At 36.8% G+C, this 24,136-nt stretch overlaps 1 long non-coding RNA gene across 2 annotated transcripts; it reads left to right on the forward strand.

The window, feature by feature from the left end:
• Positions 1–713: 713 nt before the first annotated feature.
• On the forward strand, positions 714–21,697 carry LOC135153655 (uncharacterized). 2 transcript variants are annotated; one of them, XR_010293140.1, is made up of 3 exons: positions 714–860; positions 16,725–16,950; positions 19,375–21,697. It is a non-coding gene; the product is annotated as an uncharacterized LOC135153655 (long non-coding RNA). The 2 variants fall into 2 exon arrangements; XR_010293141.1 differs by lacking the exon at positions 714–860 and adding an exon at positions 2,634–2,731.
• Positions 21,698–24,136: the final 2,439 nt, after the last annotated feature.

The following is a 24,136-nucleotide window of genomic DNA, read 5'->3' on the forward strand; positions in this document are numbered from 1 at the left end:
TAGATAACTGTAGTTATGAGGGACGTTTTTTTTTTAAGTTAAACATGCTAAACCGATCTTCGATTGAAATTGGTGGTATTAGCATTGCAATGAATTTCGACTGATTCACGTTTACATTTCATATAACCTTTCCACAATCAGAATAACATCCATAATATACGATTTCAAGTCGAACTATATTTCTTTCCACAATTCATTCTATAGGGTATATATATTTTGTGTTTGATCGGCTTCTGCCGTGACGCTTGATATACTAATCACAGCGTCGTGGTGCAGCGGTTCTGACTCTCGCCTTGTAACCAGAGGGTCGTGTGTTCGAATAGAACCATGGCCTAGCGTCCTTTGGCAAGGCGTCTATCCACACTTTGCCACTCTCCACCCAGGTGTTAAATGGGTACTTGGTAGGATGCGAAAGCCTATGTAGTATGCCTAGCAATTGAGTCATGGAACTCTTGTTGGAATGCTCCTCAGGTATTGGAGAAGGGAAAATCCATACGCTGTATGCGGGCATGCACGGATCCGATGACAGGGGTAATCTGTAAAACGCTTAGAGACGTAGTTCCGATGGATTAAGCGCTATATAAAAACGGCATTATCATTATTAACTTCACATCAAATTTTATTAGATTCCTCTCAATTTTTTCTAGAACTCTTTTCTCCTTTCTTTCTTATTTAAGCCAACTTAATATCGGATTGACTGTTCCCTTTAACACAGGACAAGGACCTGAATTAGCACCACACTGAGCCGTGGTCAGTAGATGGAAATGGTTAATCAACCAGAGATTTGGAATTGACGTAATAGAAGAAAGTCTTATGCCTGAGACATCCGTTCTTCTGGAGAATCAAATCTTGCTTATTGAGTAAGTATGATTTTAATATTACGACATGAGTTTAAGGGATGATAGAGCCATTCAAGATGGAATCAATTAATTACTTCTTTTAATCCCCTCTCTGAAAAAAAAGGAAATCCACCCAGTGTGATCTCGTAGTACAAGATTCGAAGAACTAATAAATGCTTTTCGGATGTTCGACAAACTGATATTCTCTTTGTTTAATGCTTAAAAGAATCAAATTAAACGATAATTCCGCCCTAAAAAGAGTTGATTGGAATAAAATGAGAAAAATCCAACTAACACAACACTGAAAATTTCACTAAAAACGGATGTAAAATAAGAAAGTTATGATATTTTTTAGCTTCGCTTAATTTCACAAAATAGTTATATGCACATCCCATTTGGTATACGATTGAGGGAACTGATGACATTACTCACTATTTTTGTATATTATTATATAAAATATTCTAATTTTCTCATTGTCCTGGGAAACAAAGATTCATTTCGCCCTGAACATGTACATGATGTAGAATTACAATTGTTTAACATTTTATGGTTCAGTCAAGTTGGTCCTTATTATCAAATCTGTAAAAATTGAAATATTGTATCATTCAAACAATATAAAAAATTGTGATTGAGTGAAATCACCGATTCTCTCATTTGTATGTGACTAAATTGTGCATATAACTATTTTGTGAAAACTAAGCGAAACTTTAAAATGTCATAACTTTCTTATTTTACATCCGCTTTTGATGAAATGTTCAGCGTTATGCTAGTTGGATTTTTTTTCTGTTGACTCAAATCAGCATTTTTCTGAGGTGGACTTGACCTTTGAGGTAGTGAGAGCCGCATTATCAGTATGAAATCAAATAAGAATGATTAATGAAATAGCATTTAGTGAACAAGGGTAGGATATGGACAAACTCGACTGAATCAACTTATGGAAAAGGGGTCACTGTCCTCAGAATATGTGGATCTAAGATAAAATGTGTATGTCTTTAGAAAGTTGAAATCAATCTTTCATTAACAGTTGAAAAGATCTTATAATGTACAGTGTAATTTATTTTTTTCAGACTATCACACTTTTTTCCGAGTCCGATCTCTTGTTAAACTAAAGTTTCCTAATAATGTCAGAATATAATACTGACGTTATTCAAAAACATGGCGATGCTCTATACCTAGCCATACCCCAGTATGGAGTTCCCTTGGAGTTACCTTATAGTCCAAAAGTTGGATGGTGTGCAGTAGGCAGAATTCGCAGAAACATCTGGGATTTGAACCCTAAACTCTGGGTAAGGTAATAGAGGAGGACTAACCACGAAATAATATCACCTGTGACCTACTTGCACACATGCACCTTTTTTCCCACCGAACAGTAGGTGACCTGGGGCCCATTTCATAAAGAGTTGCTATCATAGCAAGTAGAATAGCAGCTTTTACTTGCTATGCTAGCAACTTTGCATTTCATAAAAGCACATTCGCTGGAAAGTCAGCTTGACTTTCCAGCTATTTATTTGAATAGTCATGTACGAGGCTGATTAGGGGGAAATCCCCTTTCTCTCCAGTTTTTTGTTTTCAATTCAAGTCATAAGTTTTGGTAGAAAGCACTGGCGGATCCAGGGGGGGGGGGCACAGCCGGCCCGTGCCCCCCCCCCCCCCCCCACCTTTGAGAAGCAAAATTAGAAGAAGAAAAATTGAAAGAGAATATTATTATTTTTTTGCTTATTAATTTTTTCGGGAGCGAAATTATTATTTAGCAGCTGCAAACAGGGTCTGCAGCATAAGACTAGCAGTTGAAGCAGAGTGATGGCTCTATGGCGATAGTTTGCAATTCTAGAAGAGAGTAAGAAGAAAATATCTATTTGTCACAGGATGGCATAGCATTGTTTCTCCATTGTGTAAGTTTTCAGAGAATTGATTTCATTTAGCCCTATGCCAGGGAAAAAATTATTTAAAAAAGGGGGAAAATTTATTATTATTGCCGGTCGAAATTTCACCTTCAACAAATTTTCTACCGTACAAGTTTAATCCCAGTCCCACACTTGACTATTTGTGTCGGTAATGCAAGGTTGTATCAACAACAAGGCAGGCGGCGGCCCACTGCTGGTGCAGTGCTGTATGATCACCCTAAAGCAAGTAAATTTGTAGGCTCTAATTATGCATGAAACATCGAAAATGACCTTAAAAGATTATTTTTGTTCAAAATGGAAATGATTTTTAAGTTATCGGTTTCAACGGTGAATAACCATTCAGTAAATGGATTCAACAATGCCATCCATGGCCACAACTTTTTTTTTTTGAGAAAGTCAGAAACAGAAAAAAAAAGCAATCATTTTTTTATCGCATACATTCGTAATTCCGAAGCTTCATTATTCCGTAGGTTCGTTAGTCCGAAAACGAAGTGAGGTTCGTAATTCCGAAGGTTCGTTAATCCGAAAACGAAATGGTTAACGAACGTTATTTCGTTTTCGGACTAACGAACCTTATTTCGTTTTCGGATTAACTAACCTTCGGAACAACGAACCTTATTTCGTTCTTGGATTAACGAACCTTCGGAACATCAAACCTTATTTCGTTTTCGGATTGTCGAACCTTCGGAATAACGCCACAAATGTTCGGATTAACGAACTCTTTTACGTTTTCAGATTAACGAACATCGAGGTATAGGCAATTTACGTGTTTCGGAATTACGAAGTGTAACCTTTTTTATGGCCTAGGGCTTTTTTAATTTAGGCCTTGCATTAAACACTTCCACATGATAGATCTACCTTCCTCTATTTTTTCCCACAAGAAAAAAAATCCTCTCAATTTTTTTTTTTTTAAGTCTGTCTATAACTTGCCTCCCTTTTTTTCCCTTTGCCTGCCCTGGGAAAGACTGAAAAATTTGCTGTTTCGGAGGAATTTTTAGAATTTTTTTTTTTGGGGGGGGTAGGTAGAACAAAAAAAAAGAAACAGCATTTCTACTAGAAAGCATTACATTAATATTTTCTTTATTAGCATTATCACATACATTGCTCTAAATATCTGTTCTCTTGTAAGAGCCCTTTGGGCATGCCTGAGCACAACGTACACCATTCTTAACAATGAAAAACCCTTTACAGTGTCAACTTGACGCTCCCCCATGACCAGCGTCAAACCTATTTGACGCTCCAGTAACCATACTTGTCGCTCCAGTAAAAAGTTGACGCTCCTACTGGAGCGTCAACTTTTTATGAAATGCGCTGTAGCGTCAAATATTTAATTTGACGCTGCAGGTGAAAATTTGACGCTGTTTTGGGACTTGACGCTGACGCTGTACCTTTATGAAATAGGCCCCTGTTCTTATGACTGATAATGTTATGGGGTACATGGATGGTTGACAATGACTTATCATTTTTCTTTCGTGATATTAATGGGAAGACATATGGCAGTTAAGAGATGACTAACACCGTCTAGGTAATCAACGATAAAGGAATGCAGACCATGGACTGATTACAAGGTTGGTTGTTTTCTAAAGGTTACACTAACATGTAATGCGTAGATTATAGGGAAGGGGGCTCAATCCAGCTGTATGTTTCAGATCATCCTATTGAAAGACAGGAAGAAAATTGGAAGACCACGCCCGTTTAGATCAATGGTGTATGATTATGTTTTGTACATGTATGATACTTTAATTGTCATTTAGATTTTGGAATTCCCAAACTGAAGTAGTTTTGTTCAGTCAAGATAGTTCCCCCTATAGATCAATAAATGTGTAAATGTAATTGTTTATTCTCGTTTTGTTCTAATGGGTCGTTAAGCGTGCGAATTGAACCCCCCCCCCCTCATTATGTAGCTCCACACTTAATGTGCTTTTAGAAGTTAATGTTAAATTCATAATGTTAAAACAAATCAAATCTGCGAAAACATTGGATAATACCAGGTTAGATGCAGAGTGACTGTGTCATGAACATGGGTTCAATCACCGGCATAATGACCGTCTGTGTTCATAACTGGACGTTTTGCATTTAGATTGAATGACAAACGGGGCTGGGTGGTAGATTTTTTTTATAACGGTAGAGGGTATAGTTGCTACCATAGGTAAATGGAACAACGTTGTTGTATATTGTTTGTTTAAAATATAGTTAGCATAAACATATTACCTCATTAACCACAAATCATACTACGATTTTAACGTAGACGGTTCATATTTAGGTATTAAAAATTCGAACTTCGTATTGGATCGATGTACAAATCCATTGCCTAAAAGATAAACGTGATATAAAATTTTTTTTCCATGTAACAACATTACAATGCCTGATGCGTTTTTGTTGCCCCAACCCCTATCCCGTATCATAACACTGATCAACGCCCCGAGCTCTATCATAAGCTACCTCATAAAGGGACAGGCAGAATTCATAGAAACTGAAACTTAGTGAAACCCATAAAAGGGGGAAAATATCATTAATGCTCACAATGATTGAGGAAAGTATAAATCAAGACAAAAAAATAAGATACGGAAATTTGTCTGTGTTATTGATATCACCATGGACGTACATGATATCACTATCATATGGTTTTCCGAAGGGAGACACATAACACTAAATATCTGCAGATGAAGCTAGTTTGGATGTTTCAAGTCTCACGAGTCCTGTTGTGTCTACTTATTACCGGCTAAGCAATGGGATTCATGGTGTTAAAAGACTGCTTTTTGTTCCTACGAGTGTGAAAGGAAATTGTACAGTTTCACTGACGTATGAAATGCTCGAGCTATGGCATCGAGGGAGTAAGAAAAAAATACAAAGATTGGCTAAAGTATAAATAATGCTTTTTATAGAGAAAAATTATTTACATTTCACAATTAAACTAAAACATAGTATGTCGTTGTTTGTGATGACTTCCACAGAATCCATTCATCTGAAGCATTTCCTGACAGGGGTACTGCCCATTCTCCATAAGAAAACAATGTTACGACATCAAGAGGTGAAAAAATTGATATTAAAATTTGCTGGCAGAAAATGCCGTCATCACTGAAAAAAAGCCAAAATTAAATATTACTTTGATATGAATTGAGTTTCTGGAGATTTACGCTCGGTTAGTGAATCGTGCGATATAGTTCACGGATGGCACACAGACCGGGAAAGTATTTGAAAAACATATGTCGTGATTTCCTCAAATTTGGTACTTTCTCCGGCAAACTCTACTTTCCTATTGGGTTATGTGATCTGAAGTAGAATCGGTGCTGTGCTGGGCAAGAGCATTGTGTTTGCTGATAGTAATGACAATCATGACGATGAATGGTTTAGTGATAGGAAAAGAAGGTGCTTTCATTGGAATTGAAATGACCGAGATGCAGGTGTGGTTGAATTTGTTTACCATCTGCCATCATACGGCTTATTCGATCCAGTCCTTCCAAACAGTTCCTCATCAATCGAAGAGACTTTCACAAAATCATATTAAGTGTACTGTAGATGGTGTTTCTGACATTGTGATTTGTCTTTCAAATAGTAAAAATATAATGACCAATGTATGTCGGATTTGTCATAGGTTTATGGCATTTTTGCAATAACAGAATTTGTGTACGACACAAACAAAATAACATGAATCTTACAATGGAATATTTCAATCACTGGCGGATCCAGGAGGATGGGCGGGGGAGAGCAAAGCCGGCCCGTGCACCCCTTTTGAGAGGTGCAATTAAAATTTGTAATGTAAAAATGCCGTTAAAACAGAAGTTTGCCCACCCCCCCCCCCCCCCCTTGAAAGTAAAGACCCTTTTTTTCCATTTTTTTTTCTTTTTTTTTTGCATGTCAATTTTTTTGCTCGGGAAAATGTGCTTCCCTTTTGGAAAATCCTGGATCCGCCCCCTGATTTTAATGTCTTTAAAAATGACATGAATTTTTGGCTATTCCTAGAATCGTAATCTGCTTACGTCATAACAGGTGTGGTCGCAGTACACCCAAAATGTATACCGACATCGACAGGACCTCTTCCAATTAATGTCTTCGTTTATTAATGGATAAATGAACGTGGGGTTATCTTGTCGTTTTATTAGCGAGATTTCGCAACGGGGACAGATTCTACAACACAATATATGTATTGAAAATGCCCGCCAAATCACAATAAACAGCTTAGAGGTCTTTGTCGAAAATTGATGATTCAGAGCTGACGAAAAATTGCAAATATGTCGTTTGTCCAGAGGCCAGGACGGCACTGCTTTTTTGATTCACCGATTTTCGACATTGGTTTCTTTGTCATGAAGGGGTTTTGACAATGGATTCTCTACGTTTCAGAAAGCGTATGCGTAATGGTTGCGATAACTCCCTAATACAATTTCACCACTATTGCTTTCTCAGCAAAGTTAAATAAAACACACCTATTCTTATATGGGTTGTTTTACGATAAGTGTTTACCCGTATTTTTCCTCATTTAATGTGTTTTAAGCAAGATTATGTTCTTTTAAATCATGAAGAAAGAGGTCACCCACTTTTCAAACTTTTTTATTAGGTGTTCCGTCGATTGCTGAATTTGGACACTTTTGGAAAGAAATCGATTTGAAAACCTTGGTAAATGAACAAAAAATTAGTGGATATGAGCAAAGTGAACATTCTAAGTTTTTTTTTCTTAAACAAGTGTTCTTTTAGAAAAAAAACATGATCAATTAATGTCTAACTATGCTTTAAAACAATAAATTCCTGGAGAACATTCAGGACAGAATCAGCACCCCATTAATCTTGGTTTATAATCACACAAAAAAACATTTTTCATCTCTACCTTAATGGGTTTTCAGTCACATTTCCATGATTAATAATGGTAGCTATTATGCGCGATCCTAACATTTGGAAAACGCTAAAATGCTAGATTTGGTCAATTTTGAGAATTAAACTTGTATTTCAATGTTTTTATTCTCTTGTAGGTTGCTTTAAAAATGTCAAATCGCTTACCATTGTAAATTGATATTACAATACATATCTGTATTGTATATACACTGCGTATGAAGAAAAGTTTACATTTGAAAATAATCCCATCAAATAATAAGCCTATATTCGTAAGGCTTTTCCACATTTATACATTGGTACATGTCTCTTTAAGCGAATGACGAGGTAACTGAATAAAAATCTTTCCGCCGGAAAGATTTTTTGCATGAACTTTTCAAAAGTGGTGCTCACTCAAGTTGAGTGAGCACCACTTTTGAAAAGTTCATGCAAAATGATTTTCGCAAAACTTGAACAGTTATATGGATAAAAGTAGACGTCAATCATGAAGAGCACACGGATTTTAGCTAGGAAGAATGATTTGAAGATAACTTTTACCGTTTCAATGTGTTTCCTTGCCCCAAAACTGCCTGCGAACGCCAATATACGCCCCTCCCACACACAGAGGACATCGTGATGATATTTGCTTTAGGCCTACACATAGCAGTGATGAGCATGAAATGGCTGAAGCTTGATTTTTGTCTCACCTGCATAGCAGAGTGAGACTATAGGCGCCGCTTTTCCGACGGCGGCGGCGGCGGCGTCAACACCAAATCTTAACCTGAGGTTAAGTTTTTGAAATGACAGCATAACTTAGAAAGTATATGGACCTAGTTCATGAAACTTGGCCATAAGGTTAATCAAGTATTACTGAACATCCTGCCTGAGTTTCATGTCACATGACCAAGGTCAAAGGTCATTTAGGGTCAATGAACTTAGACCATGTTGGGGGAATCAACATCAAAATCTTAACCTAAGGTTAAGTTTTTGAAATGTCATCATAACTTAGAAAATATATGGACCTAGTTCATGAAACTTATACATAAGGTTAATCAAGTATCACTGAACATGCTGCTTGAGTTTCACATCACATGACCAAGGTCAAAGGTCATTTAGGGTCAATGAACTTTGGCCGAATTGGGGGTATCTGTTGAATTACCATCATAACTTTGAAAGTTTATGGATCTGATTCATGAAACTTGGACATAATAGTAATCAAGTATTACTGAACATCCTGTGCAAGTTTCAGGTCACATGATCAAGGTCAAAGGTCATTTAGGGTCAATGAACTTTGGCCAAATTGGGGTATTTGTTGAATTACAGCCATAAATTTGAAAGTGTGTTGGTCTAGTACATAAAACTTGGACATAATAGTAATCAAGTATCACTGAACATCCTGTGCGAGTTTCAGGTCACATGATCAAGGTCAAAGGTCATGTAAGGTCAAAGAACTTTGGCCACGTTGGGGGTATTTGTTGAATTGCCATCATATCTCTATAAGTGTATTGGTCTAGTTCATAAAACGTGGAAATAAGAGTAACCAAGTATCACTGAACATCTTGTGCGAGTTATAGTAGTTTTCAAAATCAGCACTGCTGCTATATTGAATCGCGTGATGCAGGTGAGACGGCCAGAGGCATTCCACTTGTTCTTCTGTCAATCATTGTCAAATTGTTGTGAAAAATGTGGAGAAAAAAGTATTAAAATGAATTGTATAGGAAATTGTAAACACACTTTAAATGATAAAATCGTATCGAACAAATTCTTTTTCTTTGACCCAGCGTGAAAATGAACATTCCTGCACAAAAAGATTCCTGCGAGCTTTACAAAAATGGACAGTGCTCACTCAAGTGTTGCATTCTGTCAATATTTTTACTTTCATCTGATAGATAAGACCCAAAACCAATTATGTGAAAAATTATCCACATGTTGTATATTTTCAAATTCCCATGACTTTTTCAAAGTGTAAACTTTTCATTGATGTGCACTGTATACAGTAAAAAAATAGAACATTGTTTAAGCCTGTCACTCTAACAACAAGTTGTTTAAACTTTTTTAATTGTTTAAACTTAATAAACAACTTGTTTTAAAAGAAACAGTTGTTTAAAAAGATTTAACAATAGTTAGAGTGGCTTGAACAACGTGCTTAAAATTTTAAACGTTTTTACAGTATATATATCATTTTATTTGTTTTCATTTTTTTCACTGTTTATTATTTACAAGAGAGTCGCCACAGGTTGTGTGTATTTATCTAATTTCCCTTACTCTCAAATATTTATATGTATATATATATATGTGTGTGTGTGTGTAATTCACAGAAAGCCCTTTAAATTACAAAACAGCACTGATATTAATCTCTAATACAATACGACAAAGACAAATCATTACTATAAAATATTGTTCCTTGCAGGAGACTAGTTTCCCTTTTCATTGTTTGAAATATCAACATTATAAATACATTTTCTTTTCTTAGCAGAAGTATCCGATTAGCATAACAATGCTTGCGTGAGGAGTGTCTGAATTCCTAAACGATTCGGAATTCACTGACCGAGTTCGACACAGCACAGTACGGACGTCTTATTTTCAACGCTTCTTCCACGTGTTAAACTCTATAGGCCTTATCGTAATAGATCTACGTTTGGATTCGATGTTAAATATAAAATAATGGCGAATCAAGAAATTAACCTCGGGTTATGCCACAAATTAAAGGCAGTTTTCAGAAAATTTTACTCAATAATCTGGAGTCTCTTCGCCTTCTTGTAAGCAATGCTACAAAGGAAGCATTGGCTCGTTTAAAGATTGGGCTGGCTGTTTGATTATGTTGATTCTCGATACATTGCCCGGGTCAGCGGAGCTTCTACAACTAAAAAAGGGCGTCGGAGATGTCTTTCGAAAGGTAATAAGGTTCAATATGAATATAATTCTAGAGGCCAGGAGGAGTTGGATAAGAAATTTGCCTTATTAGAGTAAGGTAAGCAGCGGGCGCAGCCCTTGCTTTGCTGAAGTAAGGTATTGCAGATATAATTAAAAGGAAGAAACATATCAGAAAAGCAGATGAATCTGAAGCAGGTTAGTGAGATAAAGATGAATGAAAATTCCAAACTAAGCTATTGCTTTTGAAATTTATGAACGGTTGTACATAATAGATATGGCCTTATGTTGTTAATGGAAGCTGTTCGTTTTTCAGCGGAATTACTTTATGACTTAATTATGGGAGATTAATCAAATAAATATATAGAGATCATTTTTATATTTTAGGTTGGTCCGCATTGGATGAATACTGATGAGGGAGAAAAGAATGAGGCAAGCTCAGGCTTGTGTAAATAGAAAGCGTAAGTTATTTCGTTCAACAAACAAAGGTTATATTGGGCAAGAATGTTGGAAATTTTCAAGGTTCTTCTACTACTTCCGACAACTTATATTCGTATACCCTTTGGGTCAAGAAATCGATATTCGCTTGGCAGTGTCGCCAACTTATATGTACAAAATAGTTGGCGCGGGTATGCAAGTTGCCTCAGACCACCGACGAACGTTTTGCCTGTGGTAGACATGGGCACTGGAGAAGTTGCCCAGGTATCAGGAAGCAAGATCCCAGCAAGATTCATCCTTCAGAGATAACAATGCTCAACAGAGTTAAATGATCCATTGATCATGGTCTGAGCAAGGTAAATGTCAGTTTTGTTCTGTATTTGACGAAGTGTGGTATTTGAGAACTGAAGAGTAGAATGATCAGAAGGGCGTAGCAAAGGAATCTATTCTTGATTCTACCTAGTCCATAATTATATGTTAAGAAAAGATGTGTTATTTTGGTTGAATTCCACCTCTTACTAATGAACCTAGACATAGATATGACACAGATCAAACAATCTGGAATATATTGACTACTCCTGGTCCGTCAGCGGGCCCTTCTAAATTAAGAAATATAGAAACAGAGCATTGTTGAATTTGTTTCGGTTGGGAAACATCGAGTAACGTTAGTGTTGATTCGACAAGATGTGCAGGGTAGGAGGAAGAATTTTATTTGAGAAATTATGAGTATGATCAATGAAATTCAGAACCTTTGGTTAAAGGTAGATTGAATGCTTCCTTACAATTTGGAAATCAACTGATGCATCTCAATTTGTTGTAGATGTCAATGAACATGGTTACAAATTACCTTACAATAAGATGATAAGTCAGCATTGACATCGATCCCGATTTCGTTTATGAAGCCATTAACGAATTATTATTAAAAAGGGTTTGGTTGTTGAATCCACCACTACACCCCATGATGTTACCCCCTTTCAGATTCAATTCAGAGTTCAGATATAAAAAGAGACTGATTCTTGGTTAACGTTATGTCAACTAACACTTGTGGAAGAACACTATTATACTTGAAGACTGGAATGTAGTCATGTCTTATTTAAAACAGGGAGATTTTATGCTTTCCTTTGAACTTAAGCAAGGTTATCATCATTATTACATTTTTCAAGTGCATGAAAAATTGTAGGCTTTAGTTGGGAATTTGGTAGTGGTACAAGGTTTTTCTCCTTTTAGGTGTTGTCATTGGGTTGGCAACAGCTACCTTTGTTTTCATTACACGATTTAAGCCTATCGTTAATCATTGGCGTATAGAAATGGTATTTTCATTTTTTTTTTATATAGATGATTGGGTCGTGCTGCTTCCTTTGATTCGTATGATACTATGGTCAAGACGGTGAAAAATGACTTACTTGAAGCAGGTTTGATACCACATGTTGAGAAATATCTCAATGGACTCCTGTCCAGTGTTTGGATTGGTTAGGAATACCACGGGAAAGCAGAGTAGCTTATATAAAGATTACTGAAAGAAGGATGAAGGATCTTGAGTTATGTTCAGATTCATTTCAAGCAGAATTGCCTGAGGTTTCAGAACGAAAGATCGTAGTTATAGTTGGAAAGATACATTGTATCCAGTGTTTGGCACAGTTACTCAAATTAAAACCAGATTTATGCATCACGAAATCATCCGGAGGGTACATTGGGATAGGACATAATGTGATCAATAGTGATGAATTAATATTCGTGTTCTTCTTCTGGAGAAGAATTTGCATATTCTTAACGTAAACATTATTTCTGCTTATTAAGTTCCACAGACTTTCATCTATTCTGATGCAAGTCCATCAGGCTGCGGGGCCTGGGTTTCTGAGTGCGCAGGCATGAAATGGGATGAGATTGGTTTGAGTTTGAAATGGTTAAAAACTCCACTTGGAGAGAACTCAAGTCAGTAAGTATGACACTGCAAACAGTTGTATCTCACATGAGACATAAAACTGTTAAGGTCCTCTGTGATAATAAAGGAGTAGGATCGATTGTAAATAAAGGAAGTATGATTGCAGAATTGCATGAGATGAGTTTACACATCTTTGAGTTGTGTAAAAGAAACAACATTAGTCTTCACGTTCATTGGGCTCCCAGAGAGGAGAACCGTTTTGCAGATGCACTAAGTCGCATGATAGATTTTGATGATTGGGGTGTATCAGATGAATTTGTCGGATTTTTGGACAAAATCTGGGGCCCTCACACTGTGGACAGACTTGCGGACGATTTTAATTTCAAAATTAAGAGGTTCAATTCTAAATATTGGTGTCCCCTAATAGATCATGTTGATCCCTTCTCATGTGATTGGTCGGGCGAGAATAATTGGTTGGTTCCACCTATCGAATGTATAGCATGTATAGGGCAAGTACTTAAGCATCTGAATGTTTTGTTCTGCTAGGGGGACTTTGGTTGTTCCCTTCTGGCCGTCTGCACCCTTCTGGCCGATTCTTTTCTCTGAACAAAGTGATTTTCGTTCCTTATTCTCTGAATACTTCAAAATTGATAATCCTCAAGGAATTTTCGTTCAAGGCAGAAATAATAATAAAAAAAAAAATAATAATAATAAAAACGGTTTGTGAGAGATGGCTGACATGAATGCTGGTATGTAATAAATCCATTTGATGGAGGTTAATTCAAAATTATACTGTTGGAATGCAACATGTAATTTTTACACGGCCGCATGGCAGATAGCTGCATAGCTAGGATCCACTTATGCTGCAGAGCAAAGAAGTGGTGATGGAAATTGGAGAATGTTATGATTATGTAAAAGGATAACCATCGTAAAGGTTGATAAGGAATTGATATGAGATTTCATTCTCAAATTAGTTATAATTTACTGGCGGCGGAGCTCAGAATGAAGAAATTGGTGATGATTGAAAACATTCAAAGTCTCAAAATTACAGAATTCTTGTGAATGAAATGTTTCAGAAAGTTTTTTGCAAGTGTTTTAAGGCAAAAATAAATATTTTCGCAAAGGAAATGAATCCCAAAGCTATTGTTTTGCTAAGCCTTCAAGACGATTGAAACGAATTATGATATGGAATTGTGATCTAATGAATTTCATACTGAAATTTTAGTGAAAATATAAAACCACCTGGTTTGAGGATAGCTGCATAGTTAATGTTTAATTTTGCTGTCATGGCTGTAAAACGTATTAGAAGTGATTAAATTTTGAATGAAGAATGACTGAACTTGAGAATTTATCACAATTTGAATATATTGTGTTGAGATAAATATATACCAGCTTATAAGTTTTGTTTAATTTTTCTTAAATCCAGAAATTCTCTTCATGAAGGATATGATATAACTTTGAACAAGGTCTTGACAGCTTCGAGAGCTGATAACACTATGAGTAAATACAACAGAGCGTTGAATACCTGGAGAGATTAGTGTAAGCAAAATAAAGTAAATTCTGACACAGCAGAACCAGAAGATATTAGTCGCTATCTTATTCATTTGTATCAAAGAGAAGCTCCTTATTCGAGGATAGAATCGGCTTTTTACGCCATTAAGTGGCATTTTGACTGCAAGCCAAGGATGAATTCATGTTAATCCCTGTGATCGCAAGTTCAAACATATTGTTTTACAATGTTAAAAAAAAAAAAAAATTACTAAACAAACCGATCGTTAAGAAAGAAGTTATAACCCCAGACATTTTGAAAGCAGTTGTTGAGAAGTATGGATCTTCAACGAGTCTATTAGATATTCGATTATGTGCTATGATTTTGATTTCCTACGCAGGCATTCTACGATTTGATGAAATGATACATATTCGTAAATGTGATTTAGACTTGTATTTGTCTCATGTGAATACTTTCATCATGAAAAGTAAAACCGATATTTACAGGCAAGGAGCATGGGTTCTTATAGGTGCTACAAATTCCCCACCTGCCCCGTATTAGCTTTGAGGAAATATTTGATTGCAGCGGGGCTTAACGATGCCTCTGATGAAGTATTTCTTTTTAGGCCTCTAAATTACTGTAAATCCAGTAATAGTTACAAGTTAAGACGTGGACAGTTGTCTTATACTAGATGTTTAGAATTATTGAGAGAGGCGTTGGCGAAAGTAGGGTTGAATCCAAAGAGTTTTGGCATGCATAGCCTCCGAAGTGGCGGAGCCACAGCAGCAGCGAACTTTGGTGTTCCAGACAGGTTGTTTAAGAAACATGGTAGGTGGAGGTCGGAGACTGCTAAGGATGGATATATTAAAGACAATATGAAGGATTGTCTTTCAATTTATATGAATTTGGGGCTTTAGAATTATTTTTATACCGGGTAAATTAGCCTCAGCCTAGTATGATTATACGTATAACTTTGTTAAAGATGGATTGTAGGCGTTCGATGAGATTGTTGAATGAGACATGTATTATTATCATTATACATTTAAAGTTGGTTAAATTGAAATGATTGCGTCGTGTAACTCATTTTCTTGTTTACCCGTTCTTTGATTGACTGAGAGGGGGAGCTATAAGTTTAGCTTGTCTTGCCGTCGAAGCTTGGTGCTCCCCTCGAAACAGGTATGTTTTTTGGAAAGTATATAAATGTTTTCTATTTCAGGTGTTGATGTTGTTGCACTGGTTGTGCTTAAGGATAGTGAGGCGTGACTGAAAATAATTTATTCACGATTGAGAGTCGAATTAGGGAATAAATACATTTTCTTTTCTTAGCAGAAGTATCCGATTAGCATAACAATGCTTGCGTGAGGAGTGTCTGAATTCCTAAACGATTCGGAATTCACTGACCGAGTTCGACACAGCACAGTACGGACGTCTTATTCGGGATGGATATGTGGACGATTGACTGGATGCAAGAAGATAGAGCAAAGAGAATTCTGATGGATGAATAGGCCTTACAGCATGTACAGTACATTGATGAGTTCTTCGAGATCTGAACTCAGAGGGAGGCCTCAGTACATTCGTCAGTAAGTACCGTTCGTGCTGTCTTGCCGTCGAAGCTTGGTGCTCCCCTCGAAACAGGTATGTTTTTTGGAAAGTATATAAATGTTTTCTATTTCAGGTGTTGATGTTGTTGCACTGGTTGTGCTTAAGGATAGTGAGGCGTGACTGAAAATAATTTATTCACGATTGAGAGTCGAATTAGGGAATAAGAAAGGTCTCGAACATTCAAACAGTAGAAGCACATCAGTAATAGTAGAAGTAAAGGCCAAGACATGAGTCTCACAATGTCTGTCTATCAACCTGACACCATCAATCTAATATTGAATAGGCCTCTTCTTGTTATTAATGGATATTAAAGACCCTTTTCCCCCTTTTGAGTTTATTTCACCTATCTTTAAAAAAATTGAGATGAATAAATAGAGAAAATCAAACCAAATGTCATCAAAATCGGAAGTAGAAGTATTTATGATATATTTAAATTTCGCCTAGTTTCACAAAGCAATGCTTTGCACATCATAAACGATATATGGACGTAGGGGACCCGATGCTGTTACACACTGTATCCTTTGTATGTTTTATTACCTTTATCAAATATTTCATTTTTCCTCAAATTATGCAGTCCTAAAACCTGCAGAATCTTCATTTTATTATTCATTGTAAATGATTGGAGAGTTTATCTCTATATCACCTAAGCTAAAAATCAAGTTTATTACATGAACTATTGTAAAATACAAGCGAAAATCGAGTGTGTCACATCATTGGCCTCCACATCTGCGTACATCACTGGGTATTTTAAACCTTTTATAATCTAACATTCTATTTTGATGAAACTTTCAGTGTTATGTCTTTTTTTCTGGTTTTCTATTCAAGTTTATTTATTTTTGTTGACGTGGACGCGGCCTTTAAACAGCCTACCGTATTACATCTCACTTGCCTTTCAGTGCGTGAAGCGAGTAGGATCATCACGTTTAAACGAGGAGCTTTAGAGGTTAAGTTCAAACCCAGCATACCAGGCGTGCCTGTATCATCACGTCCGTTGAGAACAACTCGGCACTGATACCATAACCATATGTTGTATGCAATACGTCTTCATTCCAAATCCACCATGTGATGTTATGTGGGAGGACGGCTTAGGGGAGGTGGATCCCTCTCACTTCAAATCCCAAAGTAAGCAATGCATATTGAAATTAAATATATATTGTTTTTTTTCTCTGAAAAAATACAAGACATTTCATAGTAGAATGAAAGAACAGATGAGTTTATATTCACCCAGATTATTTTTTTAATGAACAAATGAACTCTAGCATAGCATACAGACATTGATACATTACAAAATAACCGAACAGATTTAGGATCCGAGGAACTGGTATATACCATGGACCTACTACGTCCATGTATATACATACGGCATTGTTACTGGAGATTAAAACCTTGATTTTGACAAACCCCATTTGATCAGCTACATTGAGATCGGAAGTGGTGCGGCGAATGGTGATGTCGCCCTTCATCGTTATAAACATTGTGCTAAAATTATGAAAATACATCCTTACATGATATACACCATGTGTGAGAATCCAGTTTTTGAAAATGTTTAATCCCCTATCACATAGTTTGTTCATAGGATCACGACTTCGTACGAATTTGCTTGTTTGGTTGATCCTTTGTGGAGGTACTGTTCTGGATCTGGATGTAATACAGTGCAGGACCGTTAGGTATAATGTACCGGGTTAGGAGAGGGCGCAAATGAGTTTAGTCAAAACGTAGGTGGCTTTCTTCGATCTTTGCTTTAAACACCTCTGGTGATGTACTGCTGACAACTTCGTTAGGGAGTTGATTCCAGGCCAACGTTGTATTCACAAAAAAAAAGAATTTCTTAACTGCTATATGTTACAATGTCTTATTGAAAAACATTTGGAGTTATTTGTTACTTGTCTCTCTACCACATTAGTAGCATCAAAGTTTACAAAGAGAAATACTGTCACAACGAGACACTGAACATTGACGTTAACCGTTGAATGTTTAAGAAGTTAGAGAGAATCGAGAAAGAAAGTATTCTAACATACAATCAGGTCAAAGTCATGACCCCGTTTACGTATTGGAGGGGACTGGCCTCAGTGGCCTGTCCAGATGATACTTACATTCAAAGTGGAACGATGGACACCATGTCCATCGGTACATCAAATCTGTAGTTTCCTCTAGTAAAATTTACGTTTTTTATGGACAAACTCAAAACACTTAACGAAATGCGAACGTAGATGACGTAAATATTTTCTTTATGCTGAATGAACACCAAATAAAAAAACAAGAACAACAAATACTTTAAGTAGTAGGCATAGTTTCTTTACTGTGTAGCTCTCAGGAAGGAAATCTCACGTTTTCGAGACAAGACCTAGGCAAATGGCTCTAACACTCCCACCCACACCCCACCCCCACATCAACGCTGTTGACACGCACACACAACTTATTCCTCTTCCCCTACACGAACATTTTTTGACTATTTGTGACAAATAAAGGTAATGTTGCCAATAATCGGTACCGTGTCCATTACTTCATTTACTTGATCTACTTTGACGATAATTTTTGTTCCGATGAGCGATAATCAAACTCACTGGCATTAAGTGTTATCACAAATGACATTGACATTTCGACTATCACTTTCCACATCCGACGAGCTGGTTTCGCTCGGTTGTGTAGAGTTTTTAATCAGGACGTTCGGCAACACAATAATTGGGGTCCATATATCAATGTAATTAGAATAATTACTCTGAAAAAAAAACAGAAAGACGGCTTTTTTGGTATTATTACTCGTTTTTCAAATACGACTTCCCCGATCATCAGAATCCACTGATAAGTGTTTTTACTTTTGTCCACCCTTTTGGGAGCATCCTTGCAAAAGAACAATCCTTTGCTAGGAATACTGTATTGGCTATGGCCTTTGTACAGAGATTGTGGCATTGCAAAAGGACGCTTGTGTTTCCATTGGATTCAGACACAAGCCCTATCGATCATGGCGAAAGTCATAACCACCACATTCCGACGCTTCCTATGTTGAAAACGATTGAAATGTGAAATCATCCAAATTTCGTTTATCAGAAGTACTTTAAAAGTGATCATCTTATTTTGAAGAAATAAGTCATGAACACTGGGTAATGTTGAGGTACAGAATGTCCAGTAGTATAAAGGCAAACAAAAAAAATACAATATATACTGAAATAGATTCGAATAGTTGATTCAAAGAAAAAAATGGTAGAAAAAAAAAGAAGAATTGGGCTCGTAGCTTTTAATGGATAATTGGAATACTTACCCAGTGATATCAACAGAAGCAAGCCAAAAATATAAATCCATATTGGAAAGCGTAGGAATATGAGGAAATCCATCTCAAAATCAGCTGATATTCTAAACAATCACAGAGGACAAAAATACTTTGGTATTCTCTTAAACGCTATTGTCGGCAAATTAGGTGAACTTTTCACCTAAAATAAAATCCAAATACAACACGTTCAGTCGTTCGGTTTCTGAAATTGTCGCTAACGGTCACATTTTCTCCCCATCGATTTGTCTCATAACTTCCATGTCAATACGTTATCACAGGAAAACAAGAGGAGGACACATCAAGCAAATTGCCAGACTGGTCGAGAAAGGAAAAAGATCGAGATCAAGAGCACCGGCTGGATATGCACTATGTAATAGACATGATAAGGCGTTAAAGAGTCTCAACAACTTTCCCTCCACCAAACTTTCACGCGCTCGTGCCAGTCGTGTGTCGTCTATCGTAGGATTGTGCAACTGCTAATCCGCAGAATAATACGGTGCTGCCTTATTGGCCCGTAAGTTAATAACTCGCGCGTGCGTGCAAAAGTTCCACTTCCGTTTAAAGTTCAATCTCTTTACCGACTTTCATGGCATCATTGCATGGAGCTTCGGGAGCCTGCTTTTATATTAAAGTTTCTTACTTTTGCAACCAAGGAGCTCCTTAATGCAATTTTTATGACCCAGAAGTAAAGGCAGGTTACTGAGTTAATGAGAAAAAAAACTGTATTAAAACGAACATTCGAAATGCAATCCCTCATGTATATAAGCAACTAGGGTTCCTGAAAGCTACTCTCATTTTACCCAAATGCTTCATACGTCAAAATCTAATGACGGGAAAAGTAGAGGAAATATAAGTCGGACATCGGTGTGATAAAGCATGCTTGTTCATATATCTCACCGAGTCGCAAGGGCAGGCTTCGTCTGGACTTTGGAAATTGAAATTTATCATGTTTGTCCCAACAGGGCTGGATAAATTGCAATGATGTTATTTGATTCAGGATACTTGGTGCGTTCGAGTCTACAGCCAGTGCTGTCTAGCCGTTGGGAGGGAGAAGGCCAAGAGTTTATATGATTACTTTTTATTGTTAACGTATGGAAGCTGGTTTTCTTAACACATTGGGCAGAGCAAATATTAGTGTCTGATAGAAATGTGATAAGGATAGTAATTTCAAAAGAAATACCATTATTTTTTAGTGTAAATGAAAGTTGAGTAACACAGAGATGCGTATATGAAATGAATGATAACATTTCTGCCCTTCAGGAAAGTAAAAAAGGGGGAAAGCGCACTATTCCACCTCCACCCCTTTCTTTCGGCATCCCTTGATGAAATTACCTCTCTATTGCTCTATTAAATGTTTAGGGTAAGTTGAAATGTAGCTGAGAATCACTACAGTTTAGCATTCAGAATTCAAATCGGATTTTGATGAGACTTTCGGTGTTGTAATCCGGAGAAGCAAATGTCTTTGTTATCTCCATGATTAAATTTGATGTTGGAATCGACTTGGCTTTTATATGTATACAATGTTGAAACTAACTTAAAATCAAAGTGGGAGCTTTTCAGGTATTTCATTATGAACTGTTTCCCCTTGGAATCGGGGAGTGACCCTGCAAGAGAAACACCATCTCTGTGTCTGGTCATAGATTCCCATTTTCCCATCAGTCTAGCCACTTTCCAAACCATTTCCTATCGACGATGTGTTATTATTCACAAAATGTCATCGAACAAACACTTTGCAATACATGTAGTTTCCTGGATTTGTTTCACAATGATCTCTTGTCAATGTGTAATCGATGCAGTACCATTTTCAAAACCATTTTCAGAACCTTGGTGGCGTAAAGGCCACCGCACACCTTACGATTGATCTGCGACCTTATTTTGGATTAAAATGTAGTAGAATTTGCTGCTGATATTAAAACATGAACTATCTTACGGTGTAATGTTCTTGGTACCTATGTTCAAATATGTGACTATGCTATCTTTCTTATAAGAATAAAAGCGAATTTAATATCAAGTTGTAATGACGTCATCGATTGGCTACGATTTGAAACTAATTTGGCCTTTACTCCAAAGTAAAAGAGTGCAATCGTCCGAAATTATTATACTAGTATTGATTCAGTTAATCAAATAAACGATACTTTTATTCATATTTAAAGAAAATGAGCAAAATTCGATTTGTTCCAAAATCGGATCGTGGACCACTGATCTGAATTCAGATCAGTGTCGTGGACCAGTCGTAAGGTGTGCAGTGGCCTTAATCAGACAAATATTCTGAGGCGCCACAAGTTTGCGTATGTGAAAAGATAAACATTTAAAAAAGTCGTGAGCGAGCGAAAATTTTCGCCTTTTAAACATGAATTTATACTTTTGAGATAACTTTTTACCTAATGATCAACATTGTGATATATTTATGATCTTTCCTTTCCCTTTTTCTTCTTTTTTCTCCTAATTATTATTGTTTTCTTGGTGTTGGAACTTGGAGCGCCAGAGGCCCCAAGTCGCCCTATAAATTGATAAATAATGTGAATGTTACCTACAACCCATACGCCCCCAAAATAATAGATAAATGACAAGCATTAAAAATGGTAGGAAACAAGGAAATAAGGCTCTGAAATGTTTTTCACTCATCCTGTCATCATGGTCATGATCCTGGTGACGAATTCTACATTATCAACCCACTCCCTGGACTCATTGTGAGGGAATGTGTAATGGATGGAGATGGAGGTATATAGAAATGTATACACATGTGTGTGTACCTGTGTATGGGTAGGGGTGTAAGGTCGTGTGTGTGAGAGGGTATGGGTATGTGGGTGTGTGTGTGTGTGTGTGTGTGGGAGGGCTGGAGGTAGTATGTATAAGGGCGTTTGTCAAGTTCTTCACTAAATCCTGTTTTATTCCAATGATTTATTTATCTCTCCCTTTCCGAATCCCCATCCCTCATACTTCGTGAGGCGCAGCCCAGTTTTGCACAGTGTAAATCATAATGTGGAAATTCATTGTGACAGATTTCTATTCTTGTGGATCCAAAAAGGGTAAAGAGGAGCCGCCTCTATAACGGTAACAATCTCTCCTGATATAGATCTACTTGGAAGAAGCATATACGATACCAATGATATACTGTCCACAGGCAAAGCCAGACTTATCTTATAACATAAACAGTTTGCTACTGTTTAACGACATGCACATTTTCATGTGATATTTTGAAATTTTGCTGAAGACAGTATGATGGGAAAATGGACCCCTTGGATTTCCCGCCAAGAAGCTGCAGCTGATTCAGAATATCCTCTTTCATGTTCAAGTCCGTTTGACACGTCTTCCTTCCTACGTCACTAACGATTCCTCCATAGACTACTTAACGTCTGCTTCAGTATCCCATTCAGAAGCGTGATGTCTTCGATGCACCACAGAGACGTTGCTCGATCCAAATTGAATCCCTGGGGTTGATGCATGCTGGCATCGCCGACATCCAGGGTAGCAGATATATACATTTTTTTAACGGGACTCGCACTGTTAAATAGTGATGTATTCAATAATATATTAGGGGAAATGTATCTGTACTGATTAAAATTGGAATTGACCGACCATAGATTATAATGTGCTTTCATTTTAAAGGTCAAACATCCCGCAGAAGTGGGTACACTGCAACAACTCTGGTGTTGATTTAACACCAGCCCGGAATCTATACATGTCCACACCAGAGAAGTGTTAAACAACACCAGTTTCGGTTTGGTCTAACACCTGATAGGTGTTTATACAACACCAATTAGTATCAAAACAGCATCGGTTTGATTCCAAACTTGTGTTGTTTCAATACTTCTCTGGTGTGGACGTATATAGATTCCGGGCTGGTGTTAAATCAGCACCTGAGTTTTTGCAGTGTACGAATCGGCGTAAATATACGCTCTTCAAGAAAAACAAAATACAATACGTATGTGGCGCGTTTTGGGCGTCAAAACTTCAAAATGAAGACTATTACGCACTCGCATGTTACCAAAGACGTAATCTACTAAACTAAAAAAAGTAATATGTCATAACTAGTAAGCAATATACAGTGCGTCCCACAAAAAAGGAAACCTGTTTTTAGAGATAAATTTCACAACAATTAGATATAATTTTATTATGAATTTGATACTTATGGTAAAGAGTGGTATCTCATCTTTAATTTGAGACAAACATCATAGCTAATCATTCACGCGTGGCAAGTTACAAACAATAAATATTACGGCCTATCAGAAACGATTTGCGCAGAAACTGACGTAAGAATCTGAATAGACTCTCATTTCAGGGATCAGTGGGAGAAACAAATCCATACCAAACAAACATAACAACAGGGAAGAATGTAAATCAGTAATTATCAGTGACTAGAAATTAAGACATGATATATTATTTTTGAACGAATAGATTCTTGATATTCTGGACCTTGAATAAATTTGTTATTTGTATTTTCCCGTACTTGTTGTGATGTCGTTATGGTTGGATGTAATATTCAAAGCAAAGATTCAAGAAAGCCCTCCTATTAATATTATCATATACCACTCTTATGTGGCAACATACTTATGTTAGTCGTCGAAATATGCAGTCAAGCCAATTTTCTCAGTCCAGGTTATATTTATGAAACCTGATCATTATAACGTGTTATTTTCCTCTCAAGCAACAAAACCGAGTTCCTGTCTCACCCTCTGAATGCATTCAATAAGTTCATAATGCAATAAAAAAGCTGTCAATCCATGAGAAAATAATTTTTAAAAAACCCGAACAAGCTCAACGGGTGAAGTAAAGAACGTTTGGGGAAATTGAGGGAACGTGGTCATAAACCATCGTTTATGTTTTCTCACTAATTTTCACTCGGGAGAATCATCTCTCATCGTTTAGATATTGATAGGAGTGATATCCCATCATTCCTTTCGACAACCCAAGGATATGGGGTTCAGTGGCAGTTCAGGTAGCAATTGGGACAATACTTTTCAAAGATGTTTCTCTTTTCCTCAAAACTCCTATTAAATTCTGTTTTCAATTTTGATAAAACTATACGAACTTGACGGA

The sequence above is a fragment of the Lytechinus pictus genome, chromosome 1 (genome assembly GCF_037042905.1).
Source record: "Lytechinus pictus isolate F3 Inbred chromosome 1, Lp3.0, whole genome shotgun sequence".
Taxonomy (NCBI): Eukaryota; Metazoa; Echinodermata; class Echinoidea; order Temnopleuroida; family Toxopneustidae; genus Lytechinus; species Lytechinus pictus.